We start from the raw sequence: 7,782 nt of genomic DNA on the forward strand, positions 1-7,782 counted from the left end.
TGTGCTATCTGGTAGGATGGAAGAGAAGGCCTTATGGCGTTAATCCTGTCAGATTAAATAAATAAATTATTATTATTATTATTATTATTATTATTATTATTATTATTATTATATTACTTTCAACCTAACCGTATATAAGTAACAAATCTTTGCGAATCTTGTAATTACCATTAATATATTAAAATTTGATACTACATGTTTTTACATATTTACCCCAAATTACATATTACATATCTACATATTTTGGGATTTTATTTATTTTTACTTCTTTAAAAGGAAAAGGAAAACTTCTACTGGGGAAGTTTACAATTCGAAATACGCAGATTTAAAAAGCCTTTTTACTTACCCGAGAAAGGATATATTTCGGGACCAAACGTAACATCTTAGTTTCAGGTATTAAAAGGGGCACTCACCTCTTACCGCCCACTGTATAGGGAAGACCAGGTAACTTGATACCCTAAGGGTGAAACCTAACCATTTTTCCCCCATTACTACAAATGCTAGTGGATTATGGTGATTTTCTAGTTTGAAGGTTGAATTTTCTTTTGCCAACTTCGTTTCGAATTTCGATACTGACAAATACTATAAATGGTAGTGATTTTGTAACTGGTATGTTGGCAGCTGAGGCAAATATCGACAATATTTGCCGGTACTGGAGTTCCATGAAATTAAAATTGTACTAGATTTCTCAGCCGGTTACTGGAAGATTGTGAAATTCGAACTTATTAATAATTAATTAATATTAGTATTAATATTAATACATAATAGTTATGTTATGTGTTGCGTTGTGGTTATAATTCAAGAATAGTCAGATAAGTACGAATGAATATAATATACTTGGGCGTGATAATGCACGTGGGTAATGGATAGAAATATTATTTCAAATTTTAATGAATTTCTTTCGTGTTTAGATATTTATTACTATGTCAAAAAAATGAAATAGTGTTGCAGTGACTCCTCCAAGGAAGAAAATGTGTGGCATTCAGAGTACGCTTCAGAAATCTGTAGTTCACGTGTATAATGAGTTGAAGAAAGAAGATAATGAAGAAGGAATTATGCTAACGGAGACAGCAATTACAACCAGAATAGGACAATTATTAGGAGTAAGTATTCTTAAGCATACATTTCAAAGTGGTATTCAGTTTTAGGAGTTTGCACTAATAATTTCATGATTGTGATCAAACAAAACAAATTTTTAGGTTAGGCCTAATGTTTAATCAAGTCAGTGATTTTCATATTGCCAAACTAAATACATTTAAGATACTGTAATACTGCAGTAGGTGATAGCTTAAATACATTTACAAATTAAACGAACAAGTAATCAAACAGCACGAAAGTAAATTTCCAGTTTTCTCTTTTGGTATTAAATTAACCGTTCAGATCACAATTTACATGCCACATCGGCCGAAGAAAATACAAGTCATATTGTAATTATTAACTTGATATTGCAGCAAATATTACATGAATGTTGGCCTGTTATGGTGCTTAAAAATAATTCAGTTTTATATAATAACTATATAACATACTCTATAAAGCATAGGAACGTTGACTCTGGCTGAATAATTTATTCATGACTGGTCTAAGTAATATTAAATATGGTGTTTCTTCAGAAAAGCTACCCCACCCAAAGTACTTGTTAAGATATAACACTCGAGAGGACGAGGAGCACTACTGGGAAACTAACCATTTCTCTTCGTCCTGGACCTCTCGCATGTTATATTGGTAATTAGTAACAAGTTTGAGGGAGGGACTACAACAATGCATTAGAATATACAGGTAAGTGTCAAAGGATTTTTGTGCTGAAAGTATTTGTGGCTGTGCACTAAAACCACGTGTTCATCACTATGTAAATATCACAGAAATCAATTAAACAAAATAAAATTATGCCTTCTTTGGTGTAGCTTTTCTGGAGAATTACCTAAATATTAGCCTACTTAAACCTATCGTAGACCCAACCTAACATGTTGATCATTTTCTATTCATATAGCTGTAAATGTTGGTATTATGCATGAATTTTATGATATAACAATTTTTAGAAGTATTATGTTATTGTTTGTTATTACAGCTTGGCTTAACTACAGCCACGAAAGTGATAAATTCACACAAGGGGACCCCACTCGTGACACCAGGAAAACATAGACTACGTAAACATCCAGTGACTGATGCTGATGATTTTACGAAAGATGCAATTGCGAGATTTATTTATGACAAGTTACATAAAGGTAGGGAAGTTACAGGAATTATTGTGTTGATTTATGCAATGTAATTCTGATATTAGTCATAGGCCTATGTATAAAAATATGGCATAATTTTCATTTACTGTTACAGGGGAAGTACTAACAGCAGCAAAAGTTCTGGAACATATGAATGATGATTATGAAACATATTTATTTAGAGTATCCTTATCATCGGTGAAAAAAATTTTGAAAGAGATGAAATTTCTATGGAGCAAAGGGGATCCTTATACACATGTATGAGAAAGTGATGTTATTCGTTTTTAAGAGAATATATAAGAAATGTGGAGCGTGAGAACCCTAAACCCGTAGTATTCTTGGATGAGACTTGGATTTTTATGAATGGTAAATTTCAATGTATTGTGAGACATTGAGTGATTAAATTTTTTACTAACAAATAGATTAACACTTATGTGGAATATGAAATTGCAATTAATATAGGCTACTAGTAATGAATTCAGGTGGGAACAACATGTTTTGCAATTAATAGTTTCATATTATAACTAGAGGTTAGTTATAAAATTCTTGAATGGTTTTCCTGTCTTTAAAATTTTTGTGTCTCTTAGAGTGTCAATGTGAATTGCTTTTCTCTCTCTGTTTTTTTAAGTATGATCACCCACTTATTCATGAAATAAACCAGGTGAAGTTTCCAGTGACATGAATGGTGTTATTCATAGACCAACAAATGAGGGTGGAAGATTAGATGCCGGAACGAAAGGTGGATTTATACTCGGTAAGTTATATTGATTTATATTTTACATAAATTTGGCAAGAGTAATTTTTTAAATCAGGGTACAAAAATATAAAAATTGGTGACTAAATAAAAACGTGGGAAAGCCTTTCACCAAAGAGGATCTCATGTCATGTCATGTTATGTTATGTTATGTTTTATTTTCTTTATTTAAATGCTGTGAATTCATGTGACGTAATTATATGCCCAGGTATAATTTTTATTGCAGGTGCTGATTTAATTTTTTCATGCAATTGAAAGAAAAGTCAGGACTACCATAGTGCTATGAATAGCCCTGTAGTTGAGAAGTGGGTGCAAACACAGTTGTTGACCTGAGAACATTAGGGCAATGCGTTATTGTCATGGATAGTGCTGCATATCATAGCAGACTTGTGAAAAATCAGCCAACAACAAAATGGAGGAAAGAACAGCTACTGGTGATTGCAACTGAATATAATAGATTTGTTGTACTAAATGATAAGAGTTGATGGTGTGAAATCACCTTTTGATATTACATTGCAATATTAATTTCCATACTTTACAGTCATTATTATTATTATTATTATTATTATTATTATTATTATTATTATCTTTACTACTACTACTACTACTACTACTACTACTACTACTACTACTTATAGATGCTACTTTTTTCTTTCAGGTGAAATTGAATCTACATAAGAATCCTAAAACAACAGAGCCTTGCCAATTACTGTTCTGAAGCGGCCTTGTCTTATGTGTTGTGTCTATATACAATTAATTCTTTCAGTTTTTTTTCCCCCTTTAATGTAATGAAGTTGTTGGTTGATTGATACCAAGTGTTCAGCAGTTGATGTCATTTGTTATCTTGCACTCCAATATTTAACCAGATGATTGAAAGCTGTGTAAAGTTAAACAGTCAAGACAATGATCCATATCTTCATTGAGATTTCAGAAATGGCATGGGGAGATTCTGAAATATCAGTTCTTTGTAAATATTTGAGACAATCATGGCCTGTGATAATATGAGTACTGCCACTGTAGATTTTCATAGAAGTTCAGTTATTAAATTAGGTGTATTATTTTTACTATGTATTGTACTATATTTTTGTTTCGCTTAATTGATGAATTATATATGCTGTAAATTGAATAGTAGACTGTAGGTCTATAGCTTAACTGATGAATTGTATGTGCTGTAAATTAAATAGTAGGCTGTATACCACAAGTGATGAATTGTTTATGCTTGTAATGTGAAGTAATTTGCATGATATTTATTATCAGTTTCTGTATATTTCAACTGATTGAATTGTTTATACTTTTAAATTGAATTAACTTGCTTGCTATGTATTATATTTTATAGCTTTCCTGATGAATAATTGTTTAGGTTTGTCAATTTAATAATCTGAGTGCCATGTACTTCATATTTTTAGTGGAGCCACCAATGTAGCTTAGTCGGTAGACTCGTTGGCCTGCAAATTCAGAGCTGCACTCGAGGGTAGTTTGGATCCCCCATTTGGTCTGATTAGTTGGTTTCTTCTGAGGATTTTCCTCCATCGTGGAGCAGACGCCGGATGGCCTATTGCAATTTTTTCATTTGCTTTAGAATCATTCCGATTTTTGTTACCACATTGTCATGTTCTGATCTTGTTATTCTTTTAACAGTGTGGTAAGATGCAGGTATAGATAACCTTACAGTAATTTTGCTACCTTTCAGCTACCTCATTACCTCCCACTCCATAAAGTTCATGGATCCACGGAAGTACCAGTCGTCGATGTAATTTGACCATTTTGCTTAAAATATTAAAACACTGTAAAATATTGAGATTTCATGCTGTTACGTCCATTACTGCAGCAAGAACATCTGATTTTGAATCTGATAGTATGACAGCCTTCTCAGATTTATGAAGTCGATACTGGAGATTTTGTAAGCTTAAAAGTGTATCTAAATTTTCACTATCAAAATTAGTCAGTGTTTGAAGTTAGTTAGTTAGTTAGTTAGTTAGTTAGTTAGTGGCGTTTAAAAAGGGCGCGTCAGCTACTATGGCTATTTGCGCCCTTATCTAAAATCTTTCACTAAACACAAACACAATACAATAACCAGAATGTTTAAAAAGCTAAAAAGCGTTGTCACGGTTAAAATGGGGCAAACAAGTGTTTGAATATAATTCCCTGTAAAAGGGAATATACTGGTATTGTACTACAACACCACTACATCTATGGCTTGGTAAACAGGATCCATCTATAAAAAATACTGTATGTAGTCACTCACTGACCAGATCATTTATTGTTTCTAATGATTTTTAAAATGTCTGGAGAAGTATCACATTTCTTAACATCATCTGTTAAAGTTAACTTATATACTATTCATTTTGAAATAACTTGGGATTGTGTTTTATTAGTAAAGTTTCCCTTAATTGAGCAAGTTTGAGTTCTCCAAGTAGAGTCAAAAAGTCTGTTGGGATTTTGGCTCAGTTTATTAATATTTGTGGACTGTGATTTTTTGTTCTAGACAACCATATTATCTGCAAATGATGAGATTATCATAAGATCTATTTCTTTAGTTAGACCATCGACATTAATATTGGAAAATGTATTCCTGAAAACAACAATGTGGGAAGCCCAGATGAATCTGTCTCTATTTACATATTTGTGACAATGAATCAAATAATCAAGTCACTGACCCAGTGTAACACTTTATCATGGACACCCTAAGTTTGCAATTTCTTAAGTGATTTATATCTACAGAGCCATATGATCCTTGAAAATAAATTAAAATTGTTAAGTTGTTTTGTTTTCTGTTTAAAATATCTTTAATATCTTGACTAAAATTTAAAATCTGTCCATTTGTTGAATGCAATTCTCTAAAGTCAACCCAATAAAATGAAAGTTAGTTACTAGATTCCAGGAACCAATTCAATCTATGAAATCATCTCTTCCATAATTTTGGCTATCATACTAGTAAGTGGTATCTGTCGATAACTCGAAAAGATATTAGTTGAATAATTGCTTTTCAAAATTGATGTTATGATAGATTTTCTCCAGACAGATATTGTATTTTAGATGAGATTACAAGATAAAAGTAGTGAGTTTGCTTGTTTGCCAACATGTTTAAGAAAATCAGCATGTGTATTGTCTGGACTTGGAGATGTTTTGGGTCTTATGTTATTAAATTAATAGTAATATTCAGTTCTTGATTAAATATTGTTATATAAAGTAGATAGTAGATTTAATATTTCTTTCAGTTTTTCCTTAATAGTCTGATGTACACAGATAAAACTAACAACCACACCACCAACTAATCTAATAGAAATTAAAATATAATTAAATGTAGAAAAAGTAATTAAAATTATAAATACACGTAATAAACCATAACCCCCTAATTTCAACAATATACTATTTTATTCCCTTTTACAGCTTGTAGATAATTATTAATTATAGTTATTACTTATTAGCATAATATTTATTGAACTTATTGGCTATTTCACTTCGTTTGAAAGATGTTATTGTGTACAAAAAGCATTTTTTGATGATCGTTTCATGCTGTATGTTGTGTATAAATCTATGATTTCTGACCATCTGTTCTGTGTAATCCATCTTTTGTATAGAATTAATAAAATATTCTTTTGGTAGTAATTATTTTATTAATTGAGTGTTTAATTTTCACCAGCTCACATTTCTTGAATCATTTGCTTTTTCTTTTTTAAATTTAGGACACAAGAGCCAAAAAGAGACTTCACAGTTATGTATCATACATTTTTTCAATGACAGACGTGGAGTTGCAGAAATAATAAGTGTAAGTGTAGCATTATTAAGCAATTTACAAACAAATGAAATCTTTAAAAAGGTATCTAGAAGTGAAATTACTTATGGCTTTTAAGGACCAAAATTATTTTTGTAAGTTGATTTATTATTATTTCAGTTTTAGCATAGTTGTATTATCCATTTCCTTACTAATTTCAAAAGATAATCAGAAGTTCATTCGAATTCCAACCAAAAGTCAATTGGTTATTAATTTATCTACCTTTAGGAAGTACAGTGTATGTACGCTGGAATCTTTGAAGTGAAGTGACAATAATTTAATTGGTCTTGGAACAGATTTGATTCTTGAATATTATATACTATACTTTGTTGTATATTTACGTCTAGTAACCTATTAATGCTAATACTAATAATAATGTAAAGGAATAAAAGAATAGAACATAGCAATACATTTCTCATTATTATTGAAACTATTTAGAATAACCTTCCAACATTAAGGTAAAGTACGGTGAGTAAAGAAGTCATTCAGTACATAGGATCGTGATTTTACTACATGTGGTGATATCTGGTAACAGTTGGCAACACTGACAAGGCGGAAATATTTGCTGTTTGGGAACTGAACTTACGTGATCCTCACTATAAATATGAGTGAACAAAAGGCAACCTTTCTCATACAACTACTCTGTATTGTAAAAATCAAGAAGGGAATAATCGCATACGCATAAGCGGACGACGTAGTAGTAGGGTCTAAAGACCTTACAAAGTTACAAGAAACAATAAACATCATGGTAAAATGGTGCAATAAAAACAAATTTGATGTAAATGTGAACAAGACAGAAATGATGACACTCAGAAACGGTGGAAGAGCACCAGAAACAGTAGAAATCGTCATGAAGAACAGAAAATTAAAAATTGTACCAGACTACAAATATCTAGGCTTAAGAATACAAACCAGCGCAGATATTGATATTAAATATTTTCATGATTTTACATATTTTGGTACATATTCAGCTTATTTTTCTTACATTAATATGTACATATTTCACACCTTGATATTACATAAAAATCCGGTCCCTAATT

At 31.1% G+C, this 7,782-nt stretch overlaps 1 long non-coding RNA gene across 2 annotated transcripts; it reads left to right on the forward strand.

The window, feature by feature from the left end:
- Positions 1-435: 435 nt before the first annotated feature.
- LOC138713135 (uncharacterized) lies at positions 436-7,340 on the forward strand. Of its 2 annotated transcripts, XR_011335791.1 has the most exons (5): positions 436-2,222; positions 2,329-2,579; positions 2,842-2,967; positions 3,194-3,401; positions 3,626-7,340. It is a non-coding gene; the product is annotated as an uncharacterized lncRNA (long non-coding RNA). The 2 variants fall into 2 exon arrangements; XR_011335790.1 differs by having other exon boundaries at positions 2,329-2,967.
- Positions 7,341-7,782: the final 442 nt, after the last annotated feature.

This window comes from Periplaneta americana, chromosome 14 (assembly GCF_040183065.1).
Source record: "Periplaneta americana isolate PAMFEO1 chromosome 14, P.americana_PAMFEO1_priV1, whole genome shotgun sequence".
NCBI classification, from domain to species: Eukaryota; Metazoa; Arthropoda; class Insecta; order Blattodea; family Blattidae; genus Periplaneta; species Periplaneta americana.